This window comes from Choloepus didactylus, chromosome 1 (genome assembly GCF_015220235.1).
Source record: "Choloepus didactylus isolate mChoDid1 chromosome 1, mChoDid1.pri, whole genome shotgun sequence".
Taxonomy (NCBI): Eukaryota; Metazoa; Chordata; class Mammalia; order Pilosa; family Megalonychidae; genus Choloepus; species Choloepus didactylus.
This window is the reverse complement of record NC_051307.1, coordinates 14,069,187-14,085,119: the sequence shown is the minus strand read 5'-3', so window position 1 is coordinate 14,085,119 and position 15,933 is coordinate 14,069,187. Positions and strand designations below refer to the sequence as shown.

Below are 15,933 nucleotides of genomic sequence, written 5' to 3'. Positions count from 1 at the left end.
GGATACCTTCACATCGTGGTGGGGGCATAGTATGAACTATGCTACTTGGTAACACTCCTGCTGCAAAACTTCCTGCCGTTCTGGATGAACTGTCACCTACAGTCTTTTAAATGCAGGGTTGAGCTCATAAGAAAGTAAAGGAAATCACCAGGGGCCAAATGAAGAGGGAACTGCCAGTCAGTGCAGCAAGCACATGTCCAAGGCTGCGGCACCCCTTGGGGTCAGGGTGAGGGGTATGTGGGCTGGTTTGTGTAACCTGGGCACTGGTTCATCCAGGCCAGTCATGAGGCTTCCAGTTTTTGGATCTAGTGAATAGTGCTATTTTGAACATTTGTGTTCAAAGTTTTGAACATGAATTTTGGTTGGACATAAGACATTTCTGTTGGACATATATCTAGGAAAAATTATTGAATTTTAGGTATGCATAAACCCAGCTTTGGAGGATACTCCTTTGATGGTTAGGTTCATGTGTCAACTTGGCCAGGTGATGGTGCCCAGGTGTCTGGTCAAGCAAGCACTGGCCTAACCGTTACTGCGAGGACATTTGTGGCTGGTTAATAAACCAGAAGGCTGGTCTATTAAATCATCAATCAATTGGCTGCAGCTGTGACTGATTACAATGAGGGGCTTGTCTTCCACAATGAGAGAAGGCAATCAGCTGGATTTAATCCAATCAGTTGAAGACTTTTAAGTGAGACGAATAGAGGACCTTCACTTCCTCTTTGGCTGACCAGCGAAGCACTTCCTGAGGAGTTCATTGAAGTTGCCAGTTCGTTTCCTAACTTAATGGAACATCTTCATTGGAGTTGCCAGTCTTCTGCCTGCCCGATGGAATTTGGGCTCGTGCATCCCCACAGTTGCATGAGACACTTTTATAAATCTTATATTTATGGATATCTCTTGCTGATTGTGTTTCCCTAGAGAACCCTAACTAATACACTGCTAAACAGTCTTTCAAAGTGATTGTCTAGTTTAAACTCCCAGTATATTAGCTTTTCTGTTGCTCCACATCCACCCTAACAATAGCCTTTGCCCACCATGATTTTAGCCACTCTGGTTGGATCTGCATTCCCGTGATGACTATGAGAGTGGGCACTTTTTCAGAAGTATTTTGGCAGTTTGGTATGTGCTTTTGGTGAAGTGTCTGTTCAGGTATTTTGCTCATTTTTTCTATTGGGTTGTCTTTCTTCTGCATTTTGATTTATAGTTCTTTATATGTTTGCAATACAAATCTTTGTCAGATATATGTATTGCAAATATCTTCTCCCATTGTGTAACTTGACTTTTCATTCTCTTAATGAAGTATTTTTATGAACACACATCCTTGACATTATTAAAGTAAATTTACCAGTCTTTTCCTCATGGATATTGAAGTATATGTGCTGTTTAAGAAATGTTTGTTTGTTTACTCCAAAGTAACAAAGATATTTTCCAATAATTTCTTCTATAATTTATTGTTGTTTTGTATTTGTTTTTTCTTTTCTTTTTCCTTTTTTGTTTTATTATTCTAGAACTTTTACTGTTTTAATCTTTCACATTTAGATCTATAACCCATTTGGAATTCATTTTTTTTGTGTGTATGATTTTTGTGTGCATGTGTATGTGTGTGTGTGTGTGTGTGTGTGTATATATATATATGTGTGTGTGTGTGTGTATACGATTTTTGCATATAGAGAGGTTGATATTAACTTTTTCCATTTAGATTTCCAAATGACCCAATACTTCTATTAAAAATAATATTCTTTCCCCACTATACTGCATTGTCACCCTTGCCATAAATCAAGTACTGGTCAGCTTCTGGATTCTCTATCCTGTTCCATTGGTCTCTTTGTTTACTCTTGTGACAAATTACTAGTAGCTTTATAATGAGTATCCATATTAGGTAGGGAAAGTCCATCAATTTTGTTCTTCTTCTTCAAGATTGTCTTGGTTCTTGTCCTTTTGCATTTCCATATAAAGCTTAGAATTAGCTTGTCAAATTCCAATGCATGTGTGCACGCAAATACACACACACACACTAAACCTGTTGAGAGTTTTATTAAGATTGCATACCTTCTTGACCAAAACGGGGATGCAAAATGAAACGAAATAAAGTTTCAGTGGATGAGAGATTTCAAGTGGAGTCAAGAGGTCATTCTGATGGACATTCTTATGCACTATATAGATAACACCTCTTAGGTTTTAATGTATTGGAATAGCTAGAAGTAAATACCTGAAACTACCAAACTCCAACCATAGTCTGGACTCCTGAAGATGATTATATAATAATGTAGATTACAAGGGGTGACAGTGCGATTGTGAAAACCTTGTAGATCACACTCCCTTTATCTAGTATATGGATGGATGAGTAGAAAAATGGGGATAAAAACTAAATGACAAATAGGGTGGGATGGGGGGATGGTTTGGGTGTTCTCTTTTTTTTAACTTGTATTTTTTTACTCCTATTCTGATTCTTTCTGATGTAAGGAAAATGTTCAGAAATAGATTGTGGTGATGAATGCATAACTATATGATCGTACTGTGAACAGTTGATTGTATACCATAGATGATTGTATGGTATGTGAATATATTTCAATAAAACTGAATTAAAAAAAAGATTGCATTGAAACTATAGCTATATCAAACTGTTGAGGTTTGTAATCTTTAAAATATTGAACCTTCTAATATATGAACATGAAAGAGCTCTTCCATAATAGACATATAATGGGATTTACAGAAGATAAGAAGATAGATAATGGAGAAGAAGCTATGCTAAAAGAGACAATGGCTAAAAATTTTTTCATAATTGATTTAAGACTTGAAATCTAAGAATCAAGAAGCACAATAAGTCCTGAGCAGAATTTTAAAAATATATCCATAGTGTAGAGGGAAAAGGGGAAATGAATAAAAAAGGAGAAAAAGAGGGGGAGAAAAACAGAAAAGACAGAGTTTAGTAGGAAGTACAAAATAAGGCAATAGTAATAAACCTAAATATATGATAATCATAATAAGAATTAATAGAATAAATTGTTCAGATAAAAGGCAGAGATGGTTAAAATAGGTTAAACACACACACACACACATATGCATACAATCCAGCATGTCTCTTGTTTAGGGGAATGAAACAGAAAGGTTGAAAATAATGAGAAAATATACACTAGGAAAACACTAATTAAAACAAAGTTAATATAGCTATAATATTATCAGACAAAATATACTTTAAGGATAAAAGCTCCATTAAGGAGAAAAATGGTCAGTACGTCTGATAAAAGGAACAGTGTGTGAAGATATATCCATCTTGATTGCATCTGATAACATTGCCTTATAAAATATATATAGAAAAATTTACATAAGCACAAGGAAAGATTGACAAATCTACAGTTAGAGTGGGAGATTTTACCATACCTTGCCTAGTAATTGATAAACTGAGAAGACAGAAAATTAGTAAGAAATTAGTTATAGAAAATTTGAACAATATAATTTTGGTAAGATTGAGCCATAATCATATATGTAATTTTATGCTCAACAATTAAAGAATACATATTCCTTTTAAGCAAATAGAAAATTTACAGAAATTGGCCATGTATTAGACATTTATGTCATGATACCATTTATGTAGCCTTTAAAAAACATATAAAACTATACCATATAATATTTATGGATAATGTATATATATATATTAAAAGCATAGAACACAAGGGAGCAATAAAACCCAAAGTCAGACTGTTTTTTTCTTGAAATAGAGAAAGGAAAAGGGGATGCGGGAGGGACATATTAGGAAACTCAACAATGTCCGTAGTGTTCTTTTTTTTTTAACTTAAATAAAATTAAAGGTCAGTTTCCCATATTGGTCCAGATGGAATACACCCTTTACAGCCTCTCTCTCCCACTTATTAAAACTAAAAAACTGGACAAAATACAAGAAGCAATTATCCAAAGACTCTGAAAAGTGAACAATTTCAGGCAGATTGAGGAAAGGAGTCAAAACTTGGAGAATGGCCCATGTAGGGGTAAGTCTCTTTTTTTTCCCCTTTTGCCTCCCAACTTTGATCTGCGGGAAGTCCAGTTGTGGACTTAAAATCCTGAGAGAAACTCCGTCTTTGTGACAGAAGACTGAGAAACAAGGATCCTGGGAGCTGGAAAGAAGTCTGGAGAAGGGGGATTCCTTAATTTTGAGTATGAACCAACACAAGTCTTGGGCTCAGCCTGGAGCCACGTGTGCCTAGGATCTAAAGCACTGACATCAGAGCCCTACAAACAAAAGGGGAGACAGAACTTGCAATCTGAACCCATCTGGGTTGAAGCCTGCTAAAACAGCACTAAATAAAGCAAAATCAGCATTCTCTAGAGGTTTTAAACAGTATCCAGAGTCTCATGGCCTAATATTCAAAATGTGCAGGTTACATTCCAAACCTTAAAGCAGCTGTTATAGCCATGCCCATGAATGGAAAAACAAAAGTGTTCAGCAGAGAAATAGACATTATTTATAAATGTCTGTTTAAGTAATGAAATTTAAGTGGGGATTTAAGTAATGAAAGTTGTAATATCTGAAACAAAAAATTCATTGAATGCGTTCAATAGCAGAATGGAGTTGGCAGAAGAAAAAGTCAGTGAACTTGAAGACAGATCAATTAGAAATTATCCAATCTGAAGAAGGCAGAGAAAAAAAAAAACTGGAAAAAAAATGAATAGCATCTCAGGGGCCTGTGGGACAATATCAAAAGGTCTAACATTTTACCATCAAAGCAACAGGAGAGAAGAGATTGGGGTATAAAATTTTTTGAAGAAATGATAGCTGAAAACTTCCGAAATTTTGTGAAAAACATAAATTTTCAAGAAGCCTAGCAAATCCCATACAGGATAAACTAGAAGAAAATCATGCCCAGACTCATCATAATAAAACTGTTGAAAGCCAAATAAAATGAAAAAATCTTGAAAGCAGCTAGAGACGAGTAACCCTTTACATGTAGGAGAACAACAGTTCAAACGACTGGGAATTTCTCATCAGATACCATGGAGCCAGAAGACAGAAGAATATTATCTTCTGTTCTTTAGTGCCTAGAGAAAAGAAATGTTCAACCCAGAATTCTATATGTAGAGAAAATACTTTCAGGAATGATGGTAAAATAAAGACATTCTTTGCCATCCGAATTGCTCTAAAATAAGTGCAAAAGGGAGTCCTACAGGCCAAAGGTAAATGATACCAGAGGGAAATTTGAAACTTCAGATATTAAGGAAAAGCAACAGAAAAGGTAAATATCTGAATGAATATGATAGATTATTTTATCCTCTTAAGTTTTTTCGGTATGTATAATTGCTGAAAGCAAAAACTATAACATAGATGGGGTCCTTAATGTATATAGATGCAATAATATGACAGCTAGAACATAAAAAAGGGAGGGTAAAGGGATGTATATGATTGTAAGCCTTCTATTTTTTACTAAGAAGTGGTAAAATCATAACTCAGTAGATTATGAAAATTTAGGAATGTGTACTGTTATTCCTAGAGCAATCAGTAAAAAAAGAATATAAAGAGATATGGCCAAAAAGCCAAAAGATAAATTAAAATGTAATACTAAAAAATTCAAATAATTAAAAAGAAGGCAGCAAAGAGAGAACAGAGAATAAAAAACCAAGGGGCCAAACAGAAAACAAATAACAAAATGATAGACCTAAAGCCAACCATACCAATAATTACATTAAATGTAAATGACCTAAATAAACGCAGCAATTAAAAGACAGATACTGTCAAAGACCCAAATGTAAGCTATCTACAAAAAACCCACTTTAAATATGACATAGGTTAAAAAAGGAAAAAAAATATAGTGACATAGGTTAAAACAGAAAAAAAATATAAAATAATTATGATAAAAATGATAGAATAGGTGGTAGGTACCTGCGAGTTAATTATAGTATGTGTATGTTTATGTATAAGTTTGAAATATTCATAATAATAACAAACAGAAGTTGGATTTTTTTTAAACATAATTAACTCCAAAACTTCTGTGATTCCCATTTGCCTCTAACATAAAATCAGGGCTTTGGTCTAGCACATAAGATCTTAAGATGTTTGGCTCCACCCTGCCAATGTCTTTTTTCCATCTAGTCCCCTGTATAACTAATCATAGTGGTGGTCAACAGTCTCGCCTCTGGAATCAGGCTGCCTGACCTCAAATTCCACTTATTTCCCAGTGATCATCATGGCCAAGGGTCTTAATTTCTTGAAGCTTCAGAGATTTCGATTGTAAAATAGGCCCAATATTACCTTCACAAAGGACTATTTTGAGAAATAAATGTAATATGGTACCTAAATACCTGGCATAATGCTTGACAGAGAGTAGTTCAAGAAATGTTAGCCATTATTAGCCAGACCGATTCACCTGCTGTTCTAGTTTGCTAATGTTGCTGGAATACAAAACACCAGAGATGGATTGGCTTTTATAAAAGGGGGTTTATTTGGTTACACAGTTACAGTCTTAAGGCCATAAAATGTCCAAGGTAACACATCAGCAATTGGGTACCTTCACTGGAGGATGGCCAATGGTGTCCGGAAAACCTCTGTTAGCTGGGAAGGCACGTGGCTGGCATCCGCTCCAAAGTTCTGGTTTCAAAATGGCTTTCTCCCAGGACGTTCCTCTCTAGGCTGCAGTTCCTCAAAAATGTCACTCTTAGTGGCACTTGGGGTATTTGTCCTCTCTTAGCTTCTCTGGAGCAAGAGTCTGCTTTCAACGGCCGTCTTCAGACTCTCTCATATGCAGCTCCTGTGCTTTCTTCAAAGTGTCCCTCTTGGCTGTAGCTCCTCTTCAAAACAACACTCACAGCTGCACTGAGTTCCCTCTGCCTGTCAGCTCATTTATATAGTTCCACTGATCAACTCAGACCCACCCCGAATGGGCAGAGCAACACCTCCATGGAAATTATCCAGTCAGAGTCATCACCCACAGCTGGGTGGGGCGCATTCCAAAGAAACACTCAAAGAATTACAATCTAATCAACACTGATAATGTCTGCCCACACACGATTACATCAAAGATAATGGCTTTTGGGGGACACAATATATTCAAACTGGCACACCTGCTGTTCCAAAAACATTCTGTGAATAGACTTAACCCTCTCTTACCTGCCTTTTCTTATGAGCAAACCTCAGGTTGCAACCTATCAATGAGTCATGAAATCAACTGACTTGACCATGATCAACACTGAAAAAAAACTGAAATGAAATAATGTAGGATAGAATAGAATGAAATGGAAGGGAAGGAGAGAGAATGGAATGGAATGGGATGGAATAGAGTAGAGTAGAGTAGAGCAGATCAGGATAGGATAGGATAGGAAAGAATAGAATAGAATAGAAAAAAGAAAGTGAATTGTGTGTAGTTAGGGTAAGTATCGTTTCAGTGTATAAAATGTATTTCTTAGTGTGGGTTTTGAGAAACATCGGCTTCCATGATTCCCTCTGCCTGGAACAATAAGCTCTCTGCTCCTCTGCTGTGGGTTTTTAAGGCTCTACTTGAGTCAGTTGTTTGACAAGCCTGCATGATCCTCTCTGTTAGGAGCTGCTAGTGATGAAATGGGTTCTCGGCTCTGGCAGCTTCCCTCCTATCTCCCACACAGTAGAGGCCAGTTGGCATTCACTTGCTAGCAAAGCTTCAGCTCTGTCTCCGACAGCCTCTCCTGTCCTTGCAGGGTGTCAGTTTTGGAAGCACCATGAATCTGTTCTGAGGACAAGTAAACTTTGTTACTAGTTTTTTGGTTTGCTAAAGCTGCCAGAATGTAGTATACCAGAAATGGGTTGGCCTTACCAATGGAGATTTATTAACTTACAATTTACAGTTCTTAGGCTGTGAAAATGTCCAACTCAAGGCATCAACAGGAAGATAACTGGACTCTGAGGACAGGCTGCTGGCATCTGGGACACCTCTGTCACATGGGAATGCATATGGCTGGCATCTGCCGCCCCTTTGCTCCCAGGTTTCACTGCTTTCAGCTTCTGGCTTCGGCGGCTTCCTCTCTGCCCTTCTGTGGGTCCTCTCTTGGCTTCTCCATGGCTTTTCTCTACAAGCTTCTCTTAATTTCATCTCTTATAAAGGACTCCAGTAAAAGGACTAAGCCCCACCTTGGGGCAACTCCTCAATTGACATAAGCTAATCAAAAGGTCCCACCTACAATAGGTCTGCACCACAGAAATGGATTTAAAGAGCATTGCCTTTTCTGGGGTACATGACAACTTCAAACCAGCACACTAGTCCTGCTCTGACTTTGTGTCACAGATTTCCTGACTAGGTTTCTACCTCATTTCTGTAGCCCAGCCTCATTTTGTAGTTTGAGTCTAATAACTGGGGCACGGGATTTATTGACCCCAGGATTTGGAGTGTGGGGGCCTTCAGGACACTACTGTGGCCACCAAAGGACAAGTGCTCAGGCAGCCCCTTTCTGCCCACTCCCCTGGTGGCCATGTTGAGGGTGGTCCCTGACTTGCCACCTAGAATGAACTCTGGGACATCCATCCATTTCTTTATTTAATGGTTCAATACATGCATATCAAGTGCCATTTGCCAAGCACCAAGGGAACTGGAAGCTGTGACTACAACGGTAAAGAGAGGTATGGCCCTTGGCCTCCTGGAACTTACAGAATGCTGAGAGAGACAGAAGACAAGTCAATAAACAAATAAATCTATCACTATAAAATTGGGAGAAGTGCCATAAGGGAATGGAAAGGTTCAGTAACGAGATTAATAGGAAGAGAGTGATAGGGGAAGACTGCTCTGAAACCAGAAGGGTGAGAAAGAACCAGCCATGTAGAGAATGTTCCAGACTGAAGGAACTGGATATGTGAAGGCCCTGAGATGGGAAAAGGCTTGGAGTTTTGAGCTTCAAGTATTCAATCTGTCAGCAACTCCTTTGGACTCTACCTTCCTAATTTATCCAGAATAATCCCTTCTGTACCACCTGCTTCAAGGAATCAAGAAGCCAGTGTGGCCGTGGCACAGGGTACAGGGGGAGATGGCCTGAGAGGCTGGCAGTGGCCAGATCACACAGGACTTTGGAGGCCCTGGAAAAGGGTTTGATTCAAATTTAAATTCTATGGGAAGCATTTCACAAAGGAGTGGCCAGATGTCAGTTATATTCTAAGATCAGTAACTCTCATATAGAGGAAGCATCAGAAGGGGTAAGAGCTGATGTGAGTTCACCTGTGGTTGTCCAGGCAACAGAAGATGAGGCCTGAATAACGGTGCAGCTCATGGAGATGGAAAGAAAGGCTGATTTCACAGGTATTTAGGAGGTAGAATAGATAGGACCTGCTGATAGATGAGAGTGCTGGGTGCGTTTGACAAGAGCTTTGCCTAGTGAACTCAGCTTTTCCCATCACTCAGCCTTGGACAGCCTGACTTCTTTCCTCATCCTCTTTCTTCCAGGCTGGCCCCTGACACTCCCTACATTCTGAGCCTGCTCTCTGAGGCCCGACTTGGAACTTTAGTGCTTGTTGTCTGCCTCTCTGCTGCTCTCATCACACACTGCCTGGGACTATTTGGAAGCATTTGTGTGTGTGTCTTATCTCTCCACGGAGTCTATCAAGGATACTTTTATTATACAGATAGTGTATACACAACAGAATTTTTTGGGGAATCTTTACCGGCATGGATTTCTGTCCCAAACCTCCACCAACCCAGACACACCATTCCACACATTCATTTTAGGATTCAGCATAACAGGAAGTAGACACAGAGTTAGTGCTTTGTGAACAAAGAGAGGGGCTTCAATTAAATGGAACCCTCCACATCAAAAATGGAACCCAGTATCCTCCTAAGTTTTAATACCCTGTGTACATATGAATGAAACCTACAGATGGGTTATACACTACTGTGCCAGTTTGGATGTATTATGTCCTCCAAAATGCCATGTTCTTTGATGAAATCTTATGGGGGCAGACGTATTAGTGTTGATGAGGTTGGAATTCTTTGAGAGTTTCCATGGAAATGTGACTCAATCAACTGTGGGTGAGACTTTTGATTGGATAATTTCCATGGAGGTGTTACCCCACCCATTCAGGGTGAGTCTTAATTGAATCACTGGAGTCCTATAAAAGTGTTCACAGACAGAAGGAGGTGCTGCAGCCAAGAGAGACACTTTGAAGAATGCAGAGGAGCTGAGGGTGGAGCTGGAACACAACCTGGGATCAGCAGGCACCAGCCATGTGCCTTCCCAGCTAACAGGTTTTCCAGATGCCAATGGCCTTTCTCCAGTGAAGGTACCCTACTGTTGATACCTTGCCTTGGACACTTTATGGTCTTAAGACTGTAACTTCGTAACCAAATAAACCCCCTCTTTAAAAGCCAATCCATTTCTGATGTTTTACAAAATGGCAGCATTAGCAAACTAGAACAACTATCCCACCACCTTTAAAAGTTAATATTAAAATTGAATCCCATATCTCAAAAAGTTGTAAGAAGCTCACCAGTATTTAGAGAGCCATGGTCCTTTTTTATGTCTTACGTCACCTCCGATGACACTCACATTTGTATCTCCCACTTGGGCCACCCCCCATCCCAATTTCAAGACTCATACCACCAACTGTCCACTCAATACCTCCACTGAATGACTAACGGGCATCTTAGACACAACTTGTCTGAAACCAAGCTCCTTGTATGCCCAAACTGCTCCTCCCACAGTCCTCTCCTCTCAGTGGATGGCCACTTTATTCTTCTCATTATCCAGCCCCAAACTCTGAAGCCCTCCCTGGCTCCTCTGTATCCCTCACACTGCACATTCAATCTCTCAGAAAAATCCTTTGGACTCTACCTTTCATGGCAGTTATGTTCTATAAAGTTGCCATGAACACAGAATTAGCAAATACTGAACCCACTGCCCATCAGGAAAACACACGGTTAGGTTCCGTCAAGCCTCTGGTCACAACATTTCATAACCTATTAAGACCTAACCTATCAATCCATAACCTATTGATCCATAACCCTGCTTATTGTGTGCTTCTGTTTAAGATACGACACCTTACATCTTTTGCTTCCTCCTTAAATTTGCAGGCAACGACCCCTCAGAAAGTCTTTGCTTCACCAGCATTTTAGCGACTGCCTCTATTTAACCCAGTCTAGAAACAGTTTCGCTGCCTTCAGAACATTTTAGAGCAACATTTAAACAAAGCCTCTGAACATAAATTTAAGCAAGTTTAAGCATATTGGGTGCAGGTAATTAGAGCTCATTAAATAAGGCACTGATTCATTAACTCATGGCCAACTGCGCTATTACACATGCCTGAATGAAGCTTATGTTTTCTCCTTAAGGCACAGCACAGCCTTCTCGTGCTTAGGAACCCTAGACACACTTCAGCAAAACCACCGAGAAAAAAAAAAACCAGGCACCCAAATGTGAAACATGTGGCACTAAAAACACCGCAAGAAGGACACTTGTTTCCAGTGTGAGAGCTGAAACAAGAAGGCAGAGGGTTGCCTTGTTCAACCTCAGCTGGGAACATATGCAACAGGCCACAGATTTTTCACTGCTCTGTGCATGTCCCAGGAGGACCGTGAAAGCATCGTGAATGCAGGAGCTGAGGATAAGCAGGTTCAAGGGTATCCCCAGAATTGGACCACTTCTCACCTGCTCCCTGCCCCACCCTGCTTCAAGCCGGCACCACCTCTCACCTGGACAGACCCAATACTCCCAGGAGGTTCCCTGTGACCTCACTCCTGCTGCCCTGCCCTCCCTTCCCCTGCTCCAGTCTCTCCGAGCCCCTTCTTTGGACGCACTGCTAGCTCCTACAAGGACATCTGCACCCCCCTCTGCTAGGCAGCCACCCTCCCTGGCGTCTGCTTGGCTCATGCCTCCTTTTAGTCCTCACTCTAATTCCCCTTCTTGGAGAGGTCTTCCCACACCCTCGGCCACCTACCTACTCCAACATTTGGATCCATTTTATTCCACGACATTCTATATATTTTTTCTTGCTTATTTTGTTTATTGTCTGTCTCTTCCTGCTAGAATATAAGATTTGCAAAGGCAGGTTTTTTTTTTTTTTTAATTTGATTTTATTGAGATATATTCACATACCACACAATCATCCATGGTGTACAATCATCTGTTCACAGTACCATCATATAGTTGAACATTCATCACCCCAATCTATTTTTGAACATTTTCCTTATACCAGAAAGATTCAGAATCAGAATAAAAAATAAAAATAAAAAAGAACACCCAAATCATCTCCCCCTTCCCACCCTATTTTTCATTTAGGTTTTGTCTCCATTATTCTACTCATCCATCCATACACTGGATAAAGGGAGTGTGATCCACAAGCTTTTCACAATCACACTTTCACCCCTTATAATCTACATTATTATATAATCATCTTCAGGAGTCCAGACTATGGTTGGAGTTTGGTAGTTTCAGGTATTTACTTCTAGCTATCCCAATACATTAAAACCTAAAAAGTGTTATCTATATAGTGCCTACAAATGTCCACCAGAGTGACCTCTCAACTCCATTTGAAATCTCTCAGCTAGCAAAACTTTGTTTCATTTTGCATCACCCTTTTGGTCAGGAAGATGTTCTCAATCCCATGATGCCAGATCCAGACTCATCCCCAGGAGTCATGTCCTGCCTTGCCAGGGAGATTTACACCCCTGGGAGTCAGGTCCCACTTAAGGGGGAGGGTAGTGAGTTCACCTGCCAAGGTGGCTTAGTTAGAGAAAGGCAGGGGTTTTTGTTTGTTTTGTGCACTGCTGCGTCCCCTGTTCAGAAAACCCTGCCAGCAGGACTGGCTTCACGGGTGTGTGACCCTTGCAGTCCCACGGGGACCCCACCTGCCGGGAGCTCCACCTGCTGGGACCCCCACCTGTGGGACCCCGCGCCCGCCAGGACCCTGCGTTTGGTGGATGCCCTGCCGGAGCCGTCTTGAATTCCTTAACAGGATTCAAATAAGAGGCCCCTCCATTTTCATTCTGCAAGCCAGTCTCAACTGCCAGGCACATAACAGGCACTAAAGTAGTTCGCTGGGTGAATTTCCACTGTGCTGGCTCTCCAGGCAGAGGCGAGATGAGTGCTGACCGATCCCCCGACACCCGAGGCTGCTCATTCATTCATTCACGGTGTCACTCGACAAGTACTTGTCTTCCGAGGAGAGTCTGGAATTAAGATTTCCGCACCCTGATGGCGGGCCTCAGGCCTCACGCCGGGCACTCCGCAGACTTGGGGTATTTTAAGCATCCCAGCATCTGGTGACGTCAGCAGGACTACCCCGGCTACAGATGAGGTCAGGAAGTGCCGAGGTCACGTGGCCGACGGCGACACGCTGGGCGGGGCGGGGCCCATCCTGCGTCCTGAGCCTCCTTCCGCGGGGCTCGAACACCAGCGCGCTGTGACTCCTGGGCTCCCGCAGCCTTTGTCCACCCTCTCTCACCTCACCCGCTTCCCCTTTCAGAACTGGAAGGAGTCTGCTCTCAGCCATTCACGACTTATTGTCGATTTACCCACGTGTCACCTGGGGGGTGGGGGTTTGCATTTTAGGTCACCCCGAAGTGAGGAAGGGGAGGTGCAAACCTTGGAGAAGGACATTTAGACTCCAGGAGGCAGGTGTGGGGCCTTGGGGAGAGGCGGGGACCCCTGGAGCCCTGAACTCCCCCCACGTCCATGCCTTTCCCTCTGCCTACGCAGCCAGACCCCAAATGCAGAAACGGAAAATCTCCCACTTACGGCCACCAATTCTTGAGGGCTGAGAAATGCCGGTGAAATGCATTTCGAGTGACACGTTGTATAAGAAAGAAGACTAACGTCAACAAAATCTAAGAAATGTTCCCAAGTTCTTCCACTCTGCAGGAGATGCAGGATTTAAGCTTGGGTTGGTCAGACTCCAGAGCCCAGGTTTTGTCTACCACCCCTGAAATTAGAAATAAGTTGATCCTCAGGTTGGGGGATTTTTCGTCCCTCAAGTCTTTTGACTGGAATGCAAAACCTCAGAGAATATGGAAACAGCTAAGAGAACGGGCTAGTTCTCTTTTTTTGGTTGTTACTTTTTTTTCTTTATTAGAGAAATTGTGTGTTTGCAGAATAATCGTGCATAAAATAGAGGATTCCCACATATCACATCATTGTGAAGCACTTGTAACAATTGGTGCTAGAACATTTTAAAAATTGTACTATTAATTTTAGTCCATGTTTTAAGTTAGGTTTCACTGTCACCATATATACAATCTAACTTTTCCCCCCTTTTAATCACATTCAGAAACGTATTTCAATGCTGTTAATTATGTTCAGTATGTTGTGTTTCCTTTGCCACCATCCATTACCAAAACATTTCAGTGCAATCCCAGTCAACATTCCAACAAACTTCTTTGCAGAAATCGAAAAGCTAGGTCTTAATAAAACGGTGCTTTGATTCAGAGGCAGAGGGCAAATGGCTCTCGCCAGCCTGGGGCGAGAATCCGGTATCACGGGTGATCACTGTTTCCCTTCTAGAACTGTTCCTTTGGCGAGCTGCTCCCCAGTGCTGACCAACCCCACTGTGTGGTTTTGGGGGCAGCTGCAGAGCTGGTGACAATGGTCCAGGCTTGGCCACCCTTTCTGCCAACCGAAAGGCCCAAGGGATGGGCAGGAGACCCAGGCAGGGTCAGGCAGAGCTCCTCCGTGTTGGGGAAAAAAGAAGCTCCTTTTGCCTCTCTGGACATCATGCCGTGGAGGCCTGGAGCTGAGGCAACAGGTTCCCCTGGCAAGGAGGACACAGACCTGCAGCAGGAGCCAGAAAGAGCCACGACTGCAAGCGTTTCCTTTTGTGGCTGGCACTGAAGGGGCAGCCTCCAAAATGAAATTCAATCCCTTTGTGACTCCTGATCACAGCAAGAACCGTCAGTCATTTCAATGCACCTTCCCACATTCATGGGGAGATTATGTCTTCCTCTCTTTCCCAGGAGCTGAGCCTGGAATACAACATTTGGTCCAGGCCCATCCGAAAGGATGATGAAGTGTGAGGACGCTGTGCAGGCCAGCAAGTCGGCAAAGTGGCTGAGATTCACAGGGAGAAGTGTGCTGGCGTCACTGACGGCACAACCACTCACTCTCCAAGGTGGCTGATACTCGGCTATCGCTGGACAGAGACCATAAACAGATCCTCAGTGTAAAGCCGAATTTCACCAAGTAAGAAGGGAAAAGGGAACATGTAACAAAGAAACAATTGAGATGATGCAGGAATAAAATAACCATATATACAACTTTCATTCAAAACTGCTAAAGTGATTTAAAAATAATAATAATAATGGTTCCTGGAAGAGAAAACCTGCCATGAGAGAGGAGTGGTGGAGAGATTCCCAATTCCCAAGCCCCTCCCCCAACTATTCCAATCATAAGAGAAAAATGGAAATCCCCTTGTCTTATGATCACTGGATTCTGTTCATTCACTTGCCAACTAACACATCCTAATATGGCAGGGAAGGTCTGAGCCCTATAAGTCAGCTCACAATATAATCTCAGTAACTTGCTAAGAGTTTTGTAAGGCCTGAGAACTTTAGGCACCCCTCTGCCCCCACTGTCAAATGAAACCACAAAGACGAAAGCCGAGGTCAAATGTTTGGAAACACCAGCTTTGTGTGTGGCTCCCACAGCATGGGTTTTTGTGTATTTCCTAACTACCATCTGGTCCCCACATTTACCTTGCAAGTTCCAAACGAGGCAAATAGTGACTTCTAACTTCATCACCAGCCCCTTTCCCATGAGATGTCAGCTGTGCCTACAAAAGAATTTTTGAAATTGTGTTTCCACCTGAATTGCCATTTCTGTCTAACACAACTCATCTTATGATGAACTACTTTCATTTTCTCCTCTAACACAAGGTATTACTCAAAATGGATTTCACTGGATATATAGTCCTCAAGAATCCGTGGCTGTAAGTGGGACTGTTTTCCCGTTTCTGCACTTCGGGTCTGGCTGGTAGGCAGATGGGAAGGCATGGACGTGGGG

At 41.7% G+C, this 15,933-nt stretch overlaps 1 pseudogene; it reads left to right on the top strand.

Moving 5' to 3' along the window:
• The first annotated feature begins 14,782 nt into the window (after positions 1-14,782).
• On the top strand, positions 14,783-15,171 carry LOC119510523 (annotated as a pseudogene).
• The last annotated feature ends 762 nt before the right edge of the window (positions 15,172-15,933 follow it).